The sequence below is a fragment of the Podarcis filfolensis genome (assembly GCF_964270895.1).
Source record: "Podarcis filfolensis genome assembly, chromosome: 9".
NCBI lineage: Eukaryota > Metazoa > Chordata > Lepidosauria > Squamata > Lacertidae > Podarcis > Podarcis filfolensis.
Genome location: NC_139610.1, coordinates 36,378,233 through 36,402,203, shown reverse-complemented (window position 1 = coordinate 36,402,203; position 23,971 = coordinate 36,378,233). Strand labels below are relative to the sequence as shown.

General features: G+C 41.4%; 2 long non-coding RNA genes across 2 annotated transcripts in view; one reads left to right on the top strand and one right to left on the bottom strand.

Moving 5' to 3' along the window:
- The window catches only part of LOC310770521, a 30,967-nt gene extending 19,363 nt beyond the window's left edge, over positions 1 to 11,604 (bottom strand). The window contains exon 1 of the long non-coding RNA XR_014552212.1: positions 10,773 to 11,604. This is a non-coding gene — a long non-coding RNA (uncharacterized lncRNA). The remainder of the gene's footprint in view (positions 1 to 10,772) is intronic.
- Positions 683 to 23,971, top strand: part of LOC310770528 — a 163,262-nt gene continuing 139,973 nt past the window's right edge. The window contains exons 1-2 of the long non-coding RNA XR_014552230.1: positions 683 to 1,076; positions 8,117 to 8,299. This is a non-coding gene — a long non-coding RNA (uncharacterized lncRNA). The remainder of the gene's footprint in view (positions 1,077 to 8,116; positions 8,300 to 23,971) is intronic.

Here is a 23,971-nt window from a genome sequence, read left to right as displayed (position 1 = left end):
TGTAGTGTATTTATTACGTGTATTTTTTGTTTTTTGTTTACAGAGATCAGCACAGTTTATATATTGCTTCTGTAAATATTGTCACCCATTCATCATCCTTGTAGGAAGGGTGGATTTATAATGTAATACAGTCAGTTGTATTTCTTTTAACATTACAGCACAATCCTGTACATATATAATTAGAAGTACGGTAAGTCCCAATGTGTATAATAGAATTTTCTCCCTGTTAGGAAGGAATAGGGCTGCAGGAATAGGTTTCCAAGCAGTAAACATACATACATACATACATACATACATACATCATTTTATTTGCATGCCACCTTTCCAGTTATAGCCATGCTTCAGGTGGCTTATGCCATGCAAAGAAATGCACAATTCAAAATACAGCAAAAGTAGTCAGAAGGGATAATCAAAACATCAAAAAGTACACAACCAAACTGAACAATTTCCACATAAATCATAATAAAGCTGCAAAATAAAGCTACACAAATTAATATCAATAACAGCAACAATAACACCCCCTCTGCAAAAAATCCCTAAGCAATGCCCCCACCCAGAGTCTGTTCAGCAGCCTCATCATTTCTACCTGCAGTCATTCCCAGGACAGTTGGAAGAAGGCAGGGAGCAGGGCTTGCAGGACTCACAGTCAAGATGATATTCCAGCAGTAAATGTAATCTCTTATTCTCTGGCCAGAGTTACTATTCTTTCAACATGGATGCTTTCCCCACAACCGTCCCCCCTCCCATCCCTCTGCTGCAAAGTCAAAAGCCCCTCCAAACATTCTTCTCCTTCATCTTTGATTGTCCTTAAAGGTGATTTTTATTTTTTTCCTGTCAGCTCCCCTCCTGCAAGAAAACACTCCCACCAGAAAATATATAGCCTAAAATATCTGTTAATGTACAAATACATGATACAGAAGCTTATTTTAAAACAAAATCCTTCACTAAATGTGTTCAATATACCCATGCCAGCACCCAAAACTCCTTGCATGCTGAGATAACGGGGCAGGGAAAACAAAGTTGGCAGGGGAGAGGAGGAAAATGTCTTCCTCTGCTAAGTGAAAAGAAACTGAGATGTTGAAGGAAGTTAGAAAGTGAGGTAAAAGGCTAATATATAACATAATCAACAACAGACAAACCGGGAATGGAAAAGGGGGGATATCAGAAGAAACAGGACAAGAAAGTGAATGTACATGGCCATGGAAGAGAAAATGGGAGAAGAAACCACAAGAGATGGGTAAAATATTTTTGAGAGACTTGGTGGAAATATGTAAATATAAAAGCAAAAGCTTTCCGCACTTAAAGCTGGATCTGCTTTCCCAATGCCACCAGAAAAAGTGCCTGTATTTAGCACGAGGAAAACTGACGTAGTGGATTCCTTGCTGCAAGGAAAATGCTGAGGTAAAAAATAGCCATTTCCAAAGATTGATTTGATATCAGTAGGACATCATGCAAGTGATTGCCAGCTCCTTGTGCCAAAGTCTGACTTGCCACCATTTTGTAACTTCTTCTGCCCCTGCACCACCATTTTGTGACTGGTGGGTCTTAGTCATGTTCAGCCATCTTAGTGGGCCTGGGGATAAGCAGTTTAATAATTTATGATCTAGTTAATCCTAAATAATACTATATGCTCCTTTTAATCCAACTGGTGAAGTATAAAACCTTTCATATATCCTGTACATGTATACTCAGAAGTAAGTCCCAGTGTGTATAATGGAGCTTTCTCCCTGTTAGGAAGGAATAGGGCTGCAGCCTTAGTCACTTTAGGACACTGTCTCCTAGCAGTATGCCTAGAAGAGTGTGTGAATGAATCGGGAAGCTGGCTTGCTGCAAAGCCATCCCTTTATTTAGAAGGTGAAAGGGAAGCTAGAATATATCACAAAAGCAGCAGCTATGACAGACTGCCAAGCCTATGGTCATCCATTTTGGAGAGGGAGGAAGTAAACTGAAGGTGTACCTTCCTGGAAACTTGCTTTATAAAAAATGGACTGAGCTTCAGCTAACTTTCATATTGGTTATGCTGTGATATACAGAAAAACATACACAACCTTTTTCTCTGTGTTGTATATTTATGTAAAGCTGGAATGCTGACAGTCTATATTTAAAAGCACAGCTTTCTGATGTTTTCAGATGGGCTTATGTGGTGGAATTAGCACACTTTGCCATCTGTCTGTTCAGATTTTTCTGTTGCTTCTCAAGGTCTATGTGGTAAAATACGTATCTGATACAAAAATCCGATGCTTTAGTAGAGATTGCTTTATTGCAGGGGGTTGGACTAGATGACCCTTAGGGTCCCTTCCAACTCTACAAATCTGTGAAATGTGAGAGCTGGCTGTCATGTTCAGCATCAACCTCTTGTGCTTGTAATGTGAGTGGGATGATGTACAGTGGTACCTCGGGTTACAGACGCTTCAGGTTACATACCCTTCAGGTTACAGACTCCGCTAACCCAGAAATAGTACCTTAGGTTAAGAACTTTACTTCAGGATGAGAACAGAAATCGTGCTCCGGCGGCGTGGCAGCAGCAGGAGGCCCCATTAGCTAAAGTGGTGCTTCAGGTTAAGAACAGTTTCAGGTGCTTCAGGTTAAGAACAGTTTGATGTGCTTTTGAACTGCTAGGTTGGCAGGAGCAGGGACCGAGCATCGGGAGCTCACCCCGTCACGGGGATTCGATCCGCCGACCTTCTGATCGGCAAGCTCTAGGCTCTGTGCTTTAACCCACAGCGCCACCCGCGTCCCCAGCGCCACTCGCTAGATGTAGAAAGAAAAATGAAAGCAACCGAACCATATCCTCGCCCCCCCCCACTTCCCATAGGACAAACTAGGAGCAAAAGATGAGAGAAGGCCAAGCGGAAATTTTTATTCATCTAATATAATTCACATACTTCTTGATTGTAAGAAAACTTCTAGGCAAGACATAAAGAGATAAAACACATGTGACGTCTACATGCCTGGATAGGCTTGCCTAAAGAAAAATGTTCTAAGTAGGTGCCCAGAAGGGTATGTACTGTGTACAGCAATGGCGCATTCCAGATATCAATAGGCAGGATGTTCCAAAGTAAATTGCCATTAGACCAGACTGTTTTCCTAACAGTACAAGTAAGATCAAATGTCCAGCAAAATCCGGACATATGGCTTTAAAACTTCAAGAAATAAATGGTGACCTGATTGAAGACTGTAAGTGTCTATTTGATGAGTGAAAACTGCAGAATCTTAGTGCAGGAAAACTTGATGGAACTGAAATTTCCACAACTACCTCTAATACAGGGAGCCTATATATTGTATTTGCTGTTTCATTTAAAGTGATAGTAACCATATGGCATGTGCATTCAGAAGGGATGGAAAATTTGCCTATTTCAACTTTCTCATTTTCCGGATCTTAAATTCAGTTCACCATATTTTCACATCAGATTGCATTTTTTTTAACATTCCCACAAAGATTAGTATTTCAGTCCATTTCTCCTAATAAATACATTTTGCACACAGTTTTGACTAATATATACATCCTTTCAAGATACAGTATAAGGTGTTTTGCATGTTATTTTCATGGGTATGTGCATTTTTATGTACACTGTCTCCTAATATACACTTAGTGTGAATTTTACAGGACAGCTGTATTTGGGTTCACATATTGTTTCTTGAAAGGTAAATTAGGTAGCTTCATCGCAAAATGCAAACTGAACCAAATTTCGACGCACCCCTAGTCTTCAGCAAGTTCTTATGTAATTCTAAGATTTTACCAAATGGTATGTTGTGCAGTATTTTAAAAAAAGTTCTTGCAGAATATATATTTGGTGTTGGTGTGCTAACTGGAGATAAAGCAGCATCTGAAATACATAGTTAAGGAGACCTCTTGTGTTTGTTGTTAAGTACTACAGTTTTAATACGGAATTATTCGTGGCATTTATTTACGTCCCAGAACAGTGCAGTTTCCAAGTCTACATTTGGATTACCCTCGCTTTTCTGCAATTAAATCTAACAGCTGCTTGTACCATGAGGGTGCAGCTATTCAAGCACAAAAGCAAAGTGTGCACATCCTATTGGATACAAAGGCCATACTAGTGTTATTTCTGTTCCCCTTTCTTTTTAAAATACAGTGGAACCTCGGTTGTTGAACGTAATCTGTTCTGGAAAACTGTTTGACTTCCAAAACGTTCGACAACCAAGACGCAGTGGGCGGTTGGCAAATCACACTGAGAAAATTCACAGAGAAATACTCTGTTTTTCTTCTTTTTAGGACACATAAATAGTCTGATCTACTGAAATACTTTGCAATAAATTTGTACCATTATTATTAGTTAGCAGTTATTTATCATTGTCACTGTGCAGATAGTGGGGGCATGCAAATCAATGTTAAAAGGGCTGGGGTAATGGAAATGGATGTAGTTGTCCCTGGAACCTGAAAATAGTTGAGAAGCAGCCAAAACTAAGTAGAACAATTCAAGGTAGAATTTCTGGATAAATATCTCTTGGGGTGTAGGTAATAAGACAGGAAAATTATTTTCTCCAAATGTGGAGTTAAGAGACTGACAAGGAGACACATGCGGTCAATAAGCTTCACATTCAGTATTAGTGAACAGTATACAAAGTATACAAAGTATACAAAGGTCCGTATAGTTAAAGCCATGGTTTTCCCAGTAGTGATGTATGGAAGTGAGAGCTGGACCATAAAGAAGGCTGATCGCCGAAGAATTGATGCTTTTGAATTATGGTGCTGGAGGAGACTCTTGAGAGTCCCATGGATTGCAAGAAGATCAAACGTATCCATTCTTAAGGAAATCAGCCCTGAGTGCTCACTGGAAGGACAGATCGTGAAGCTGAGGCTCCAATACTTTGGCCACCTCATGAGAAGAGAAGACTCCCTGGAACAGATCCTGATGTTGGGAAAGATGGAGGGCACAAGAAGAAGGGGACGACAGAGGACGAGATGGTTGGACAGTGTTCTCGAAGCTACAAACATGAGTCTGACCAAACTGCGGGAGGCAGTGGAAGACAGGAGTGCCTGGCGTACTCTGGTCCATGGGGTCACAAAGAGTCAGACACGACTAAATGACTAAACAACAACAACAACAATACAAAGTATTGCTTATTTATAGACAGGAGAAATGAAGTAACTATATTGTATGATATTTGTTGATTATTGTATACAAGTATTATTGTTTTATCTATTGTAAACCATTTATATACCACCTGTCATAAAAAGATACATACCAGGCAGTTTACAACCAAGTAAAATGGTACAAGCACATTAAAATCACTTCTAGTATACACTGCTAGGCATTTTTCTTTAGTGGTGTTTCTTTTTGAATCAGTTTTATGTACTCTATTTATTTAACATTAACGTATAATGCTCCCTTGAGGGCTTTAAAGAAAGTTGGGCTATAATCTTAAGCCACAATTCATACTTGAAACTTCAGAAAATGTAAAGTCTCAATAGTTTTCTTGCTACTTTGGACTGTGTTGGAGATGGGAGAGGCATTCAGGAAATCGAATGTACCAGAGCAGAAAGAACTCAACCTGTCAGAATTGCTGTTACATAGATCTTGGGGGAGTAGAGAAGGAACAAAAAATGCTTGTTGTGTTTAGTGGATTTGTAATTCAACATTTTAGTATGGGGATGTTCATGGCAATACAGATCATGAACTTAGAATGAAAAATTTCCTTCGCAATTATTCTGTATGGTGAAAAAGTCATATTCCAAGCTTTGATAGCCTTTTCAGTGTTTTGCCAGATTGGAATTTTGAACCAGAGAATAGATTACTGCCTTGCCTTTTTTATTTTGGCATTAAGTTTCAGGTTGCAACCTTATGTAAGATGTTTACTAGAGCTTAGATTTTCCTTAGTTGAATTTGTTGAGAGGAAATGTGCAGTTCAGGTAGAGGGATCTTTACAAATTAGTTGGGCAAAGGTTTAATATACAGGGTGATTCATAATGAAGTATACAGTTTCCAGATGCTGTAAGACAGTAACAGGCAACGACACGGATCATAACTGCGAACCGTGAGGTAGATGTACAGTGGTACCTCGGGTTACAGACGCTTCAGGTTACATACGCTTCAGGTTACAGACTCCGCTAACCCAGAAATAGTACCTCAGGTTAAGAACTTTGCTTCAGGATGAGAACAGAAATCGCGCCGCGGTGGCGCAGCGGCAGCGGGAGGCCCCATTAGCTAAAGTGGTACCTCAGGTTAAGAACAGTTTCAGGTTAAGAACAGACCTCCAGAACGAATTAAGTTGTTAACCCGAGGTACCAGTGTACTCATAAAGTTTGTGTTCCACTACTGAGGGAAGTGACATAGGCGATAGCATGCGATTCATGTGACTAGTCAGGCAAAATGGCTGCGTCTGCAGTGGAGAAGGTGTTTCGTGTTCTTGAATTGAGCAAAATGGAATCTGTAACTGTTGTGTGATGGCATTTTTGGTTGTGATTCGGGGGAAAAACCTCCAAGCAGAAAATGTATCTACAATTGGCATAAAAAATGTGAAACTACAGGCTGATTGTGCAAACTTAGAAGTCCTGGACAACCGTGTGTATCGGAAGAAGCCAGTAGTGTTTGCACCATCATTCAACGAAGCCCGGGAAAATCAGCACGTAGGGTGAGTCATGTTTCAGCAGATAAGGATTACCGGTTCGATGTGTGACAATAGGTGCACATATAGAACATCTGTGACTGTTTCTAAAAAAACTTTAAACATTCCCCTGCAATTCTGTTACAGGTAATATATATTACATTCTTCTTTTTTATGGTGTGTTGAAACGGTATATTTCATTATTAATCACCCTGTATTAAGATATAAAGTGGTGCACACACCTACAAGTGCAATCATGTCAACTATTCCATCTCAGTCTTACAGGGAAGCCACTTGAAGGAAAGCAATCCCCAGCAGACCTCAAATATATCCTAATCTGCACTTAAATTTCAGAGTAGGTGGAAATGTAGCTGTGATGCACCAGGCTACAGTACTCCAGATAAAAATAATTAATGAAAAGGGAAACTAATACTTCTTGTAAAGGGCAGTAAGATTAGGGCATCTGAGAGAGAAAAGTAGATTTGACAGTTGGTGGCCTCTGTAAAAAATTGTTTGCAGCTCTAAAACATTTAATGTTAGGATCATTGAATTCAGACATTTTTCTTGACCATTTCAACTAACTATGGAAAGCAAGGCTGAAAGTCAGATATCTATGTTTCAGACAACAGAGGGCTTTTATAATCAATATCACCAGTGCACCCAAATGAGCTGGTTATGTCTCTTCTAAACCTCTGGTAATAACATGCTTCTTTTGCTAGTATACTAAGGGAATGACTCACAGCATTTTACAGCTGCAGTTTCTGAATAGACTTTACTGTATTACTCATTACAATACTTCCATCTGGCAGTAACAAACACTTACTGATCATCATAGCCACATCTTTGCACTAAAAATGGTCCTTGTTTATAGAAGTGTCTGTTACTCCAACAGTGTTTGGAAAGCAATGTTGTAATAGATCTGAGAACACTTTTGATAAGACAGGAAAGCCATACCACTGCTACCATAATCTTTTGATGATTCTTCAACTCACAAATACTGCTTGAACATTGCAGTTCAGAAAAGACCTACAATTTTATGGTGCATAATCTCAGTGTTTTTGTTTATGAGTGACTGCATTTGTCAGTTGCTAAATATAATATAAAATAATATAATGCACTTTTAGTTTTACTTCACAAAATTGTATACAAGAACATACGTTTGTGATGCTGCAAATGCAGGTGTCATTTTGAACTGAGATTAAAACCCCCAAGATCTTTTAAAATTCATTCTTTAGTGGCTTAAACTTAGCTTCAGTTGCAATATTATAAACTACTTGGGAAAAATATACTCATGCCAGCACCCATAACTCCTTCCATGCTGAGACAATGGGGCCGGGGAGACAGAGAGGTTGGCAGTTGAGAGGAGGGAAATGTCTCCCTCCGCTAAGGGAAAAGGAACTGAGGAGATGTTGAAGGAAATTAGAGAGGTAAAAGGCTAATATATAACATAATCAACAACAGACAAACCGGGAATGGAAAAGGGGGGATATCAGAAGAAACAGGACAAAAAAGTGAATGTACATGGCCATGGAAGAGAAAATGGAAGAAGAAACCACAAGAGATGGGTAAAATATTTTTGAGAGGCTGGGTGGAAATACGAAAATATAAAAGCAAAAGCTTTCCCCACTGAAAGCTGAATCAGCTTTCCCAATGCCACCAGAAAAAGTGCCAGTATTTAGCATTAAGAAAACTGACGTAGTGGATTCCTTGCTGCATGGAAAATGCTGAGGTAAAAAAATAGCCATTTACAAAGATTGATTTGATACCAGTAGGACATCATGCAAGTGATTGCCAGCTCCTTGTGCCAAAGTCTGCCTTGCCACCATTTTGTAACTTCTGCCCCTGCACCACCATTTTGTGACTGGTGGGTCTTAGTCATGTTCAGCCATCTTAGTGGGCCCTGGGAGTAGACAGTTTACTAGGTAATCCTGAATATTACTGTTAAGTTGTGGGCGAACATAGCAGACGACACAGCGATTTCTCCAAAGCAGCTCTTTATTTGTAAGCTGGACAGAACTGAACAGCAAACAGCTCAGCCAGCCTGCTTTTATAGGCAGCCGGCTGTCAACATTGTAGCAACAACAATCCAGGGTTTCCCGCCTAAAATAACTGACGTGGACCTGAGTGAAAACTATCTACAGTATCCCCCTGCTGGCCCAGGGTGAGAACTTCAGTACATAACAATTACAATCTGCTCCATTTAATCCATCTAGTGAAGTATAAAAGCTTAATTCATATATTTTTAACAGTTTGCACGTTGTGTTTATTTTAATTCCTACTCTGTATACATTATACCTCCATGTACCATCAGATAACCAAAGCTTTATTCTGATTCTGTAATAATTGATAATAACATATTATATATTATATACAGACATCTGTTTTCTTGGAAGCCCCACTGTGTTCATGGAGCTTACAACCAGGTAAGTGACTGTGTGCTCCCTTAGTATTGTGATAAAGGTGATAAAGTTCAATACACCCAACTGCTTTGGGTGGGAGGAATATTCAACTGTTGCTATTGGAGAGGGATGTAGTATACAGCCTTTTTCTGAGGTGCAGGCTATTGATCGATCTAGACCAGCGCTGCCTACTGTTGGATGGCAGCAATTCCCCAGGATCTGGTGCAGCCTTTTCCATCCTCTGCTATGGTGGAGCTGCTAGGGTTTGGTCCTGGGACCGTCTGTGTGTGGACTTTGTTACTATGGTCTGTGACTTCATTGCCTCTCTTCAGGTCCAACCTAAGGTACTTTGAAACCAGTCAATGTCCTCTTGGTTGAAGGATGAAACTATGCATGTATGTATCCTATTTCCAACTGACCTTAAAGATAGAAAGATCCGCTGGTTAAGTGTCTGGTGTATCATTTAATGAGGCAGCTTCCCCCCCTCCCCTTCCACCAAAAACCTGCTTTCTATTTTCTCTCAGTACGCCTCTTGCTACTAAGTGTTCACCATGGAAATTTGGAACTGGATCTGAATTTGTAGTTTCCATGGCAATCAGGATGTGATTGCAATGATGTAGGGCCAAATGAGTCCTTGGAATAATGCCAAGAGAAGGCAGCTTTCCTAAAATGTTTGCATGCCATTAATTTGCTATATCACCCGGTGTACAAAATTCTAAATAACTAATATATCGTAGGGATGCGGGTGGCGCTGTGGTCTAAACCACTGAGAGCCTCTTGGGCTTGCCGATCAGAAGGTCGGCGGTTCGAATTCCTGTGACGGGGTGAGCTCCCGTTGCTCAGTCCCAGCTCCTGCCAACCTAGCATTTCGAAAGCACGCCAAAAAGTGCAAGTAAATAAATAGGTACCGTTCTGGTGGGCAGGTAAACAGCGTTTCCGTGCGCTGCTCTGGTTTCGGTGTTCCGTTGAGCCAGAACTGGCTTAGTCATGCTGGCCACATGACCTGCAAAAACTGGGTCCCTCGGCCTGTAAAGTGAGATGAGTGCCGCAACCCGAGTCATCTGTGACTGGACTTAACGGTCAGGGCTCATTTACCTTTTTAAAAAATATATATGGGCAGGCACTTTCATATATATATATATATATATATATATATATATATATATATATGTGTGTGTGTGTGTGTGTGTGTGTGTGTGTGTGTGTGTATATATATATATATATATATATGTATAAAATTTATACCCTGCCCATCTGGCTAGGTTTCCCCAGCCACTCTGGGTGGCTTCCAATGGAATATTAAAAACACAATACAGCATTAAACATTAAGCACATCCCTAAACAGGGCTACCTTCAGATGTCTTTTAAAAGTATGATAATTACTTATTGCCTTGACATCTGACGGGTAGATGGGGTGATCAGAGAAAGGGAGATGAGGAGCATGTTTCCTCAAGTCTCAATACAGCTGTTCTCCTGCAAGAATGTTGTGTTATCCTCCACAGGTCAGATGGGGAGCTTGTGGCCTTCCAAACGTTGTCGGGCTCCAACTCCCAGGATGGCTAAAGGTCAGAGATAATAAGATTTGGAATCCAACAGCACCTGCAGGGCCACAAGTTCCACATACCCATACTGAACACCCACAACTGTGATGGCCCAGGAATCAGCTTCACCTGCTGAACAGCAGCCTGAAAGGGGAGGTGGTGGAGGAGGTGCTGATGAGAACCAGCTGGCTTCAGTCTTCTTAAGCAGAGTTTCCAGCAGCAGTCAGATGCTAGTAACAACACTTGTAGTTCCTGGTCCTACCTTGCTGATTCCTGCATGACTGGACCCTTGACCACCAGATTCCTTGACTTCTGTCTCACCACACGGATTGCTGTTTGCTGGACCCTAGGGCTGGACCTGACCTGACTTTGCAAGCTGATTCTGCCTCCAGGCAAGTACACCTCATAAACTCTTTGCTGGTTGGCCTCACACTCCACTGAGATCTGTATGTTGTTGCTTAGCAACAAGACTATGACAACAACTTGGTCTGATGCAACTGTTCAAGCATTGTTCCCTCACGCCACACTTCTAGTGCGAGTTCAAACCCCAGCCACAAAGCTTGATGGGATGAGTCCCTGTCTCTCAGCCTCCACTAACTTATAGTGCTGTTTTTAAGATAAAATGAGCAGAGCAGAACCATGTACATTACCCTTGTAGGAAGGGTGGATTTATAATGCAGTAATACAGTCAGTTGTCTTTCTTGTAACATTACAGCACAATCCTGTACATGTATACTCAGAAGTAAGTCCCAGTGTGTTTAATGGAGCTGTCTCCCTGTTAGGAAGGAATAGGGCTGCAGCCTTAGTCACTTTAGGACACTGTCTCCTAGCAGTATGACACCTATCAAATGCCTAGAAGAGAGTGTGAATGAATTGGGAAGCTGGCTTGCTGCAAAGGCATCCCTTTATTTAGAAGGTGAAAGGAAAGCTAGAATTGATGACAAAAGCAGCAGCTATGACAGACTCCCAAGCCTATGGTCATCCATTTTGGAGAGGGAGGAAGTAAACTGGAGCTGTACCTCCCTGGAAACTTGCTTTATAAAAAATGGACTAAGCTTCAGCTAACTTTCATATTGGTTATGCTGTGATATACAGAAAACATACACAACCGTTTTCTCTGTGTTGTATATTTATGTAAAGCTGGAATGCTGACAGTCTATATTTAAAAGCACAGCTTTCTGATGTTTTCAGATGGGCTTATGTGGTGGAATTAGCACACTTTGCCATCTGTCTGTTCAGATTTTTCTGTTGCTTCTCAAGGTCTATGTGGTAAAATACATATCTGATACAAAATTCCGATGCTTTAGTAGAGATTGCTTTATTGCAGGGGGTTGGACTAGATGACCCTTAGGGTCCCTTCGAACTCTACAAATCTGTGAAATGTGAGAGCTGGCTGTCATGTTCAGCATCAACCTCTTGTGCTTGTAATGTGAGTGGGATGATATATATGCCTTGACCTGCAGGGAAAGGTTAAGCAAGCTGAGAAGAGAGAGGCTGGATTTAATGGGCCGTTCAATGGTATGTAAATAGGAACACTATTTAAATGTGCTCTCACGGGTACCAGGATTAGAGCTTGTGGCATGCTTTATTTATCAGATTTTAATTAACAGTTTTGAATGTAGGGTGGGGTTGTTGTTGTTTAGACCATTGTGTTGTCCACACTCTTGCCTTCCACTTGGAGAAAGCTAGAAATCTGGATATATGAATGGATGAAAATACTGCTGCTCTTTCCAGTCCCCATGTTTTCTATCCTTCGTGTTGGGTATTTGTTCTACATGTGATCCAAATCTGAGATGGTGACTGGGTAGCCAAATGGGGATAGATTAATGGCATGATTTTTTGTTTATTACATTTATAGCCCACGTTTCCTCCAAGGAGTTCATGGTGGCGTACACTGTTCTTTCTCTCCTCATTTAATCCCCACAACAACCCTGTGAAGTAGGTTAGGCTGGGAGGCAGCAGCGACTGGCCCAATATAACCTAGTGGGCTTCATGGCTGAGAGAGAATTCAAATTCTGGTCTCCCAGTTCCTAGTCCAACACTCTAACCACTACTATACACACTGGCTCTCTGATTTGGTTAGAATTGTTGTTTGTAATAGGAAGGAATCCATCATGTTTGTGTGTGTGTATGAGAGAGATTTCGAAAATCATCAAAATGACCTGCCCAAGTCATCAATGCAAACTGGACAGGAAAAACAGGGGGAAAGTCAGTTTTGGTTCAACTGCATTGTACCACATGGTTGCTGTTCCACATAGTGAGCCATTTCTGTGCACTGGTTCACTATTTGGATCTGACCCCAGGGGGAAGAGGTCATGGGCCTGATTGAAGACCGCAGGAATACTTGATGGAACTGAAATCTCCACAACTACCTCCTTATAGTGACCGGAAGCCTATATTGTATTTGCTTTGTCATTTAAAGTGATAGTAACCATATGGGATGAGCATTCAGAAGGGATGGAAAAATTGTCTATTTCAACTTTCTCATTTTCCTGATCTTAAATTCAGTTTCCCATAGTTTTACTTCAGATTGTATTTTTTTAACATTCCCACAAAGGTTAGCATTTCAGTCCGTTTCTCCTAATATATATCTTTTGCATGCTGTTTTGACTAATATATGCATTCTTGCAAGGTGTTTGTGTGTTATTTTCATGGGTATGTGCATTTTTATGTTCACTTTCCACTAATATACACATTTTTTGGTACACGGTTGGAGAAAAGCACAGCAGAATCTGGAGTAGTGTGAATTTCAAAGGACAGCTGTACAGTATTTGGGTTCACATCTTGTTTCTTGAAAGGTAAATTAGGTAGGTTCATCGTAAAATGCAAACTGAACCAAATTTCCACCCACCCCTAGTCTTCAGCAAGTTCTTATGTAATTCTAAGATTTTACCAGATGCTATGCTGTGCACTATTAATTTTTCCCCTCGCAGAATATATATTTGGTGTAGGTATGTTAACGAGATAAAGCAGCATCTGAAATACATACTTAAGGAGACCTCTTGTGTTTGTAGTTAAGTACTACAGTGTTAATACAGAATTATTTGTGACATTTATTTACATCCCAGAACAATTACAATTTCCAGTTCTACATTTGGATGACATTGTGTGTTGGATGACATTGTGTGTGCACATCCCATTGGATATAAAGGCCATGCTAGTGTTATTTCTGTTCCCCTTTTAAATTACTTTAGTTTGTAAGCACGTGGACAATCTCTGTGTTGTGTTTTATGTTATTTTGATTGCTTTATAAACAATGATAAATACAGTGATAACATTAACAGCAGCTAGACCTTACCCACACAAAGCTCACATGCATTTTGATAAAGGAGTGATTTATACATGTAGGTGTTTCAAAAATACCATATTCATGTATTTTTGTACTTGAGTGGCAACAGAGCACAAAGCATCATGTAAGAAGCAACCTTCAGACTTCCTATCAAGAGGGCGTGCTAAATTGAATGCACATGCTAAATCTTTGTGCATGAGAAATTGAATGCGAAAATCTATGATTGTACTAAGCTCAGTTGCCCCAGACCCTGCCAACATGGCCAGCGTTCAGGCATGCCAGAAATGGACTAAAGCTGTTTGGCAGTGGAACAGACTCCCACAAGAGGTGGTGGACTCTTTCCTTGGAAGTTTTTTTTAGCAGAGATTGGGTGGTCATCTGTCATGGTGCTTTAGTTGAGATTCCTGCATTGCAGGCGGTTGGACCAGATGACCCTTGGGTCACTTCCAACTCTAGGATTCTATGAAAAGTCATAGGTTCCCCACCTCTGCCTTATAGTGTATGGGCAGTAAAGAGGAAACAACACCTTGAAGCTGCTCCAAGTGTGAGGCAGGAGATGTCTAATAGCTCTCACCTTGAGTAGAAAGTCTACTGAAGCTGACAGTTGGCCAGAGGAATGAAGTTGCATTCACAATTCAGGTAGCAGGTCTTTGCATCTGACATCCCCAGCTGTTAAATCTGCACTATCTAACGGGTGGCCCATCCCATTTTGCTGCCTGAGGTGAAACAGGAAGGTGCCAGCTCCCTCCACCGAAGCTTCACTTACTGAGGTTGCATGGTGGCAGCTTCTCATGAGATCTCTTGAGATTTCTGCCGTTGCCTCTCCTCACTTCTCCAGTGCCAGGGTTGGGTGGGTCATATGCAGGGACACTGCCCTTTGGGATTCTGCCACCTGAGGTGACTCCTCAGGTCACCTCATGGGCAAACCAGCAGTGCTGTCAAAAGATGGCTGAGATAGGGGTGGTGTAGGTGCTGTGCACTAGGCCAAGGAAAGGGTCTGGATAGGCTGTATGATAGTCTTTACTTTGATAAGGGAAATAAAGGGCATAGGGCAAAGATGGGGCCTGTGGCCCTTCCCAGACAGCATGATAAATTATTGGGAATGGCAGAAGGTGTTGGCCAGCAACACCTGCAGGGCTTCAGGTTCCACACCCCTGACACAAGGCCACAGACGTTTTCTTCTGGTGTCAAATCATATTGCCAAAGATACAGTGGTTCCATTATGCTGTTTTCCTTCTGGAATTGACATATGGTAGCACCCAGGGAATTAGTGTGTACCCAGGGACTGTCTGTTGCTTGCCCTTAATTCATACCTCTAGTAGAGACATTTTTTGTTGTTAGTTTAATTAAAAATTGTGGGGAAATGATTGCCAATCTGCAACAATGTTTGTTAGTATGTTAATCATATATTTACCCCATTCATTTTTTGGCCCAAAACAAATCCCTACCCCTTGGGAAACAACATTTTTTTAAAGTGCACTATAAAAGCATCATGAAGGGTTTCCAAAGGCAAAACAAGCTTTTGAACTTTTTTGCAGTACAAAGGGAAGATGTGAGTTTTGTGTGCTGGCAATGCTTTTACCTTTTTACCAACAGTGTGCATTGGTATTGAGTTTATTGTGCCTTAACCTTATCTAAAACGAATGAAAGCAGAGAAGCTTCCACCTCTATGAAGTGTGTATTGATTTCTGCCTTTTTCTTTCTTGTCTGTTCTTGGTGGTCGGCTGTCTCCCTAATGTGGCCATTTGCAGCTACTGCAGGCTTTGCTTGAATGCTCGTTGTGGGAGAGTAAAAGAGGTCAGTCAATCAGCTACCAAACTAGAAATAGGTGCAATAAGGCTGAAATATTATACAGTGATACCTCGGGTTACAGACGCTTCAGGTTATAGACGCTTCAGGTTACAGACTCCGCTAACCCAGAAATAGTATCTCTGGTTAAGAACTTTGCTTCAGGGTGAGAGTGGAAATCACGCGGCGGTGGCAGTGGGAGGCCCCATTAGCTAAAGTGGTACCTCAGGTTAAGAACAGTTTCAAGTTAAGAGCGGACCTCCAGAACGAATTAAGTTCTTAACTCGAGGTACCACTGTATACACTTACCTGGGAATCAGCTGCATGATACACTGTAGGATGTATGTCTGAGTACACATGCATAGGAGAATGGTGTAAAAAAATGGTATAAGCGATGTATAGCGGTACCTCTGGTTACGTACTTAATTCGTTCCGGTGGTCCGTTCTTAACCTGAAACTGTTCTTAACCTGAAGCACCACTTTAGCTAACGGGGCCTCCTGCTGCCCCCGCGCCGCTGGAGCACGATTTCTGTTCTCATCCTGAAGCAAAGTTCTTAACCCGAGGTAATATTTCTGGGTTAGCGGAGTCTGTAACCTGAAGCATATGTAACCTGAGGTACCACTGTATATTACTGTACCTTTTGGAAATTCAAATTAGCAATGTTGTGTTGGATGGAGGTACAGCAGCTCAGCTGAAAGCAACACAGTTAATTACAGGGATTGGGGAGGATCTAGTCAATTCCTGATCATAATCCAAAATATGTTATACTCCAATGCAGGTGTAAGAAACTGGCTCTGGAAGGTGGGCCCAATCCTTGTTTCCTCTACCCCTCACAGGGTATGTTATGCTTACAAATGTATGCATGGTTATGCACACTTTATCCTAGGATATGCCTTTTTGTAGGCATTAGTTGGCTGGAGTTCTGGACTGCAAAGTTCAAAGAAGTATAAATTTTGAAGGTTGTGTTTAGAATCATAGACTCCCAGAATTATAGAGTTGGAAGGAATCCCAAGCATCATCTACTCCAAACTCTTGCAATTAAGGTATATTTTTGCCGAATGTGGGGCACGAACCCATGACCCTGAGATTAAGAACCTCATGCTCTATCGACTAAGCTAAAGTGTACTGCTTTGGAAATCTAGGGAGGTTCACCTTCAAATGTGAACTGAATCAAATTTATTTCCCATCCCTAGTATGTAGACAAGCTTCAGACAAGGATAGAACTGTTGTCTGCCCCCCAATGTAAAAAGTTTTATGGTCAGCAGAAATGGAGCACATGTATCTTTCTTCCATTACATTTCCGTTCCTGGTATGGTGGTGGTAACTACAGGTGAGGGTTAAAGAACTTCAGCTCTAGGGACAAACAAAGACAATTCTCTTGGGAGCAACTGTTGGGGAAACCCTGATTGGCTGTGGATTCCAAGTATGTGTTCCCTGATTGTTTGGGAATGTTCATTTACCCTGAAAATTTTTCTAGTTTACTGCAGTAAATCCAGCTGTGATATTAGCCTAGCCATGTATGAACCCGATTACTACATAATTAGCCCTGAGCTTCGCAGAATAAGTATTTTATCCTGTTTCCTGTGTCCAGTCCACCAAACTCCAACACTCTACCCACATTCTTAAGAATGGATGAGATGTGAAATGCCTGAGTTCTTTGAGCTTTTCCTTTGGACATTCAGCAACTTGTTCTTGTTGTCCTCATAAGGTGGGGTGTCAGAGAACCCAATGCATTATCCAATGAAAAATCAAGTTGACAAAGTCAACTTTCTCTTGTTAGTCATCTAGTGAAGAAAATTAATGCATTGTGAAACTACTGAACCATGAGGGTTCATGTGTCGATAGTGCCATCTCTGAAGAAAATAGAGTAGAACAGCAATACTTGCTTCATGTAAACTCATTTTTAAGATGTCAGCTAAATCAACAGCAGAGGCACATGCTTACTGTCAGAGCAATGACTTCCTAAGACACTAATGAGTTTCAGTAGTAATACAGAGGAAATTTATCACTACAATAGTAGTGCAGAAAGAAGCAAGAAAGCAGGTCCCTGACCCCAGGTTCACAGACAGTAAAACAGTAGAAAAATACTGAAAACTTTGAAACAGGATCTGCTGGTTGAGTGCTTGCATGTTTTAGAGCAAGAAAGCTGACCAGCAGAATGCAGTGTACTACTTATCTACTAGTAAAGGCTATTTCTTCCTGCCAATAAATAATAAAGGCAAATGCTATTTATTGTAGGGGAAACTTGCAGGCTATACTTCCAACCTTCAAACCTATCCACTACCTGAAGCCTTTGCAAAGTGATGATGTGTATAATGTTTTATGGTTTTGAAGAAATGCTCATGTGGCCTTCCTGTCATTTTGTTCCTCTTTTTTCTTTCTGAGGGGGTGACAAGCTTTGGAGTGAGATTCACTTTATCCAACTCTATTGCAGCTACAGTGGTACCTCTGGTTACATATGCTTTAGGTTACATACGCTTCAGGTTACAGACTCCGCTAACCCAGAAATATTATCTTGGGTTAAGAACTTTGCTTCAGGATGAGAACAGAAATCGTGCAGCAGCGGCAGCAGGAGGCCCCATTAGCTAAAGTGCTTAGGTTAAGAACAGTTTCAGGTTAAGAATAGACCTCCAGAATGAATTAAGTTCTTAACCAGAGGTACCACTGCACTGCTCTACCCAAAAACTCAGTTTGCAATCAGGAAAGGGGATTTTTGGCTGGAAACCAGCATAGGCCAAGTATCAGTGTATTGCATGATCTAGATTGGAGCTCCATTGCTTTTTCTTCCAAATAACAGTGTCTTGCATTTTTACTCCACTCTGCCTGAAAAGGCCTCTCCGAGAGGGTTACAAAGGTTAGCAGTGTGACAAGTCCCTGCTCTCAGGCTTAACAGTCTTCATGGAGAGTGCGATCCCATCCAAAACAAGTTGAACACATAAGCACATATCCATTTGTCCTCATCCAATTCCACCACTAATCTCAGGCATCTGTTTAGGATCTTCTCTTCCTCCCTGGGATGATGTCACACAGCAGTTTTATGCAGCTGTTCAAGAACATGGGAGACAAGACTGACCCACACAACAGTCAAAACAAAAAAAAAAAAATTCCTTCCAGATACCTGAAGAAGTGTGCATGCACACGAAAGCTCATACCAAGAACTAACTTAGTTGGTCTTTAAGGTGCTACTGGAAGGAAAAAAAAATTTTTGTTTTGACTATGGCAGACCAACACGGCTACCTATCTGTAACCACACAACAGTGTACATAAATTAGGCATGTCTATTTCAATAGGTTTACTCTGAGTAGGACTAACATTGGACACAACCCCTCTGAGACCTTTGGAGACCTGCTGACAGTTCTGGGCTAGATGAACCAATGGTTTTTACTTAATATAAGGGAACATCATTTATTCCTAGGACATGGAAATGTTCAATTCAAAAAGGCAATATTGGGGGGGGGGGGTGAAATACGGCATACTACCCCTCCTCCATCTTCCACTAATGCATCCCTTTATTTTCTTCCCTTTTCTGCTGAGTTTCTTCTTGCCCATTTTAACAGAAAAGCACAGAATCAACGCTTTGTTATTGTTCAGAGTGGCAGGACATTTTTAAAAAATGTTTTAAAGCCCTTCTTTATGGTGTGTGGGCTGTAGATTACATTGTACTGTGGCTAGATGGCAATGTGTCTTAAGCAAAGAGCTGCTGTGGGCTATGGATTTATGCCAGTCTTGAATTTTTCGGAACTGCTGCTTTGCTTCAGAATATCCGTGCCTAATAAGGTTTTGGCTTGATTCTGTGTTTGTTGGGGAGGGACGGAAGAGAGAGATGGGGACTAAACCAAATAGAGAAAGAAAGTAATTCATTTGTTGAACCAGCGGGGTGGGGGAGATCACCCAGAAATGCTATCAGACAGGAGCTAAATCATAATCTGGTTGGTTTCTTTTAGCTCTTTCTGTGCCATCTGTTGCTTCTGCACCATCCCAGCAGGGACAAGGAGAAATGACGGAGAATCCCATTGTACCTCTGGAATCATGAGCAGACTGAAGGTGTGAGGGGCTCAACATGCACACCAGTCCAAGCTCTATGCAGACTGCAACACGGAAACTTTGTTGACAAAAACTGTGTAGCCCAACTTAGTGGTGTGAAATCTGCAGCTATCAGCAAGTATACAACAGATAGGTCAGCTGTGGGTTGGCAGGCAGCTGAAAATATGACTCAATCCACTGATTTGTATTCATGCAGGTACACTTTTAATCATCTTGTTTATTGGACATGATTTCAAGGGCATGAGTGGTGTTTTGATTTAATCACCATGCCTCCTAAGAGTACGAAGAGACAGGAATACAAAGTCTTAAGGACTCTTCACACGCCATTTTTTAAGGCAGAAGTTCTGAGGGTACAGTTAAAAATGTGGAGCGTAAATGTCACCAAGAGGTGCTTGAAACCATGTGCTTCATATAGGAATACATTCTAGAGTTATGGGATCGGCCACAGCTACCTCTTACCTGGATCCTTAGACCAAGGCCAGAGAAGCAACTACTTTACTTCTTTCTACTCCCAGGGTTCCTATGTCTATTAGCGTGAGGTGTGCAGCCTCTTCTCTAGAAAATTGCACATATATTCTTGTTGGAAATGTCCAGACATTCTTTGCCAGCCATTCTGGGATGTGGCTTGAAACTAAGCAACAATATCATGTACAGTGTAAGAATTGCGTCTCTACTGTGGAGCTTTCTGTGCTTCATCACTTCCATCTGATTTTATATCTGATCACTGTCTTTCCTATCCATCCAACAACTATCTATATACAATAAAAATGAAATAACGTCATCACGCAGTCCACACTGGAGGATTTGTAGAGCCGCATCACAATCCTGGATTTGCATGAAGTCAGGGCTGGGTAGGAGAGCAAACGTGATGGCAGGTTGCACAACGGCAGCGGCTGTGGCCTGGGAGAGTGAAGGCAGGGACACTGAGGGGGAGAAAGCGGTGGTTTAAAACAATGGCAGAAGTTTGAGTGAAGAGGGAATTGAGAGACACTGAGAGGGGGCAAGTGGCAATTTTAAACAATGGCAAAGCAGAGCTGCAGTATAAAAGAGAAGTTGGCTTCTGAAACGGAGTTGGGGAGTTGAGAAATGAGCTTAGTGTTTGCATAGGAGTTTAAGGTAGGGGGAATGGCAGGGGTTTGGTGAGCCAAGCGAGCCGGGATACAGCCCCATGTAACCTGATATGGTGGTTTCATGTGCAGAGTAGGCAGCTGGAGCAGCTCTAAATCTGTATTTTCCTCCTGTCTTCATCCCCATAGTGTCTTCCAGGTAGAATCATAGAAAAACAACCTTTCTTTTTCCTTTTTCTTTTTAAAAAAGAAGATGATAGGTTTTACATTTACACTGTTTTTGAAGTGTTCTAATGACAACGTTGAAAGAAACTGTAGTGTTTACCATTGGCCAGTAGAGTGTGCTCAGTCCTATCTCAGTGAATCGGGGATTGCTCCTGCTTTTCTAAGCACATGGAATACACTCCCAAATGGTATTTATAAATAGATCTCCCTAATACAGCAGGGCTGTGTACTGCAATCTTGCAGCCTATTAGCCTAAATAGAAATACATTCTGGAAGCGTTCCCTCTAATGTTAAAGAACGCCCTCTCAACATGCTAGTGGGGATGGCTTTTAAGGCATGAGAGGCTAGTGCCAGCTGGTAGTCTTATTTTCCTTGGCTCCAGGCTGGCTGGGAGTGGCACAGTCTGTGATTTGGACTGTGTAGCCTTCTGTTCACTCCACCCACAAGACAGGAACTTTCTCCTCTGTCCCATCTGTGAGGAAAGCAAGATGACAATGGGGATGTTTTAATGGAGTTGCCTTACAGGCCTCCCCCCCCCTTTTTTCCTTGGCAGAAGCTTCCTATGGCATTGGGGTCAGATTAGATTTAGTGAAGGATGACTGAGGTGCCTTTCATCACTGCTTGTGCGCGCACATCCATGTGCGTGCACACAAGGCAGATCCACACCATACACTGAAAGCACATTAGTTCATATTTAAAGCACATGGCATCTCCTGGGAACTGTAGTTCCTTAAGGGGGCTGGGAATTGTAGCTCTGTGAGAGTGAAACGACAGTTCTGAGGATTCTTTGGGGAAGAGTGTGCTTTAAATGTGCTTTTCATGTATGTTATGGATCTGCCCACAGACTTACACACAGAGATGTAAAAACTTGGCTGGTGTGATACAGTGGCGTTCTTAATAGGCTGTTAGCTGGCAAAAATGTAACTGTATATTCTTATTTTGGAGTGGGGTTGTAAGAAGTTACCTTTGGCTTGCAAAATTCACAAATTTTGTTTTGAAAGGGGTAAGGAGTTTCTTAAAGATGCATCCAAAATCTAGTCAATTCAAAAAGCCAGGTGCTATGACATTAGAGGCTCCTCCAGACATTTTCTGTTGCACATTTATGTGGTGCTGTTGGGACAGTCGCACGTAATCCTGCTTTCATGAATGTTTATGCAAGCAGAGGTTTCTGGTGCTTACGCCTTTTCACTCCTAGTGTACTTCCTGAATCGATATTCTGTTAACATTCTCCCTTCCAACGTCTAGAACCAACTGTTGAGATAAGTATGCTCACATTCCAGCCATACAAATATATCCAAGGTAGGCACAGAACTAGACTGATGAGGGGTGTGGCCAGAGGAGAGCTTGGAGGGCCAGAGGGAAGGCCACATTTGGCGCCTGCACCTGAGGTTTCCCACCTCCCTTTTAAATGAATTTCAATTGTTGGAACAGCAATGGCATATTGTAGTATATTTCCTTTCTCATGTTCTTCTAAAAATGTTGTGCCTAAATGGTATCTTGTGTGATCTAACGTGAGCATGATATATTTGCATAGGTTGTAACATTTAAGTCGTTGATGACTAACCAGAACTGCTATTTGTATGGAGCTACTACAATAGAAAGGCACCCACCCACCTACCTCAGAAAAGAAGAATGTGGGGATTTTTCTGAGACCTCTGCCCAGACTTCTGACCCCACCTGGTTCTGTCCAGTTCAGCACATGTTACCTGCTCTGTTGCCCCTGTACATGTTATTTGAACAGTTTGTCCCCTTTGTCTTGAGTATTGACAAGCAAGGGAGACCATCTAAGGTGAACCAGGAGCTGGGGAACCACCAGCCACGGGACCAAAGAACAAGTCACAGCCACAAGTCAAAGCAGGAGACAAGGTTGAGAAGCAAGGAGTACACGATTCATCTCCTGTCCAGTTCTAGCCAAATGGTCCTATATCGTATTAGTTTTCTGAAAAAAGGCAATGCTGTAGTATATTGGGTTGATTTCTAACAGCTGTCAATGGCATGCAACATTGTTCCATTTGAACCTCTTATCCCCCATTGCAAGCAAATATCTGATGTATAGGGAAAGAGAAATGACTATATATGTTCCTGCTATTCGTGCTGCGCAAGCCTTTTACATCTCACGTCCCTGGTGATCTGTAATCACTTTACTGTGATTCTTCTGTGCTGTGACACCATAACAGAATATTAGATTATAGTGGCATAATGTCATACATAATAACATTAAAACATGGAAAGCCTGAAGCTTGACTCACTTTGATATTACATTCTCATTTTTAAAACCCAAATGCCATTTTTTATTCCAGAGGAGGCTGCTTCAATGTTTAAAACATTTTGAACGTTATGGTAAAAATGCAAATACTATTTTTAAAGCTGTCTTTTCTCAACAGAATGCCATGCTTGTGCTACATGGCAGATAATGCACTTAATAGAAAGATAGGCAATTAATTATATTCCTTATTAGTTAATTTTGCTTGGCAAATTCAACAGAACTTGGTTATGCTCTATGAATCCGGGTAGACATGGAGACCATTCTATAAAATCAATACGATTCAATAGACCTAAGGAGATCTTAACCTCTCCTTTTGTTGCATGACATGATACTTGCAACGACCCTATGAATTCAACAAACCAAGTGGTAAGGCTTTGCTGGACTATACTACACAATGGTGAATTAATTGTGTCAAATGCTTTTGGGATGTATAACCTTGCTATACTGTCTTCAAAAGCAGCTATCTGCTTGCTATGAAAACTTCTTTATAGTAGGTCCACCATAATGTCATTTGACAGTTCCTCTTAGGGGGATGCCTCATTCAAAGTATGTTGCTGTGGGTTTGCAGAATAGATGATCTTCTGGATTCAGCCCCCCCACCCCGTCCCCCAGTCTGTCTTACCCTGATCTGTCTTGAAGCTGTGGGAGGCATTTTGCTTCCTGGATGCTTATATTCAAGTGTACATGAACACTAAGCCCAAGATAGTGCCCTATATAATGTTTCGTTTTACACTCCGGAGGAGAGTGGTTTTGATCTATAATTACTGAACTGAATCTTTAT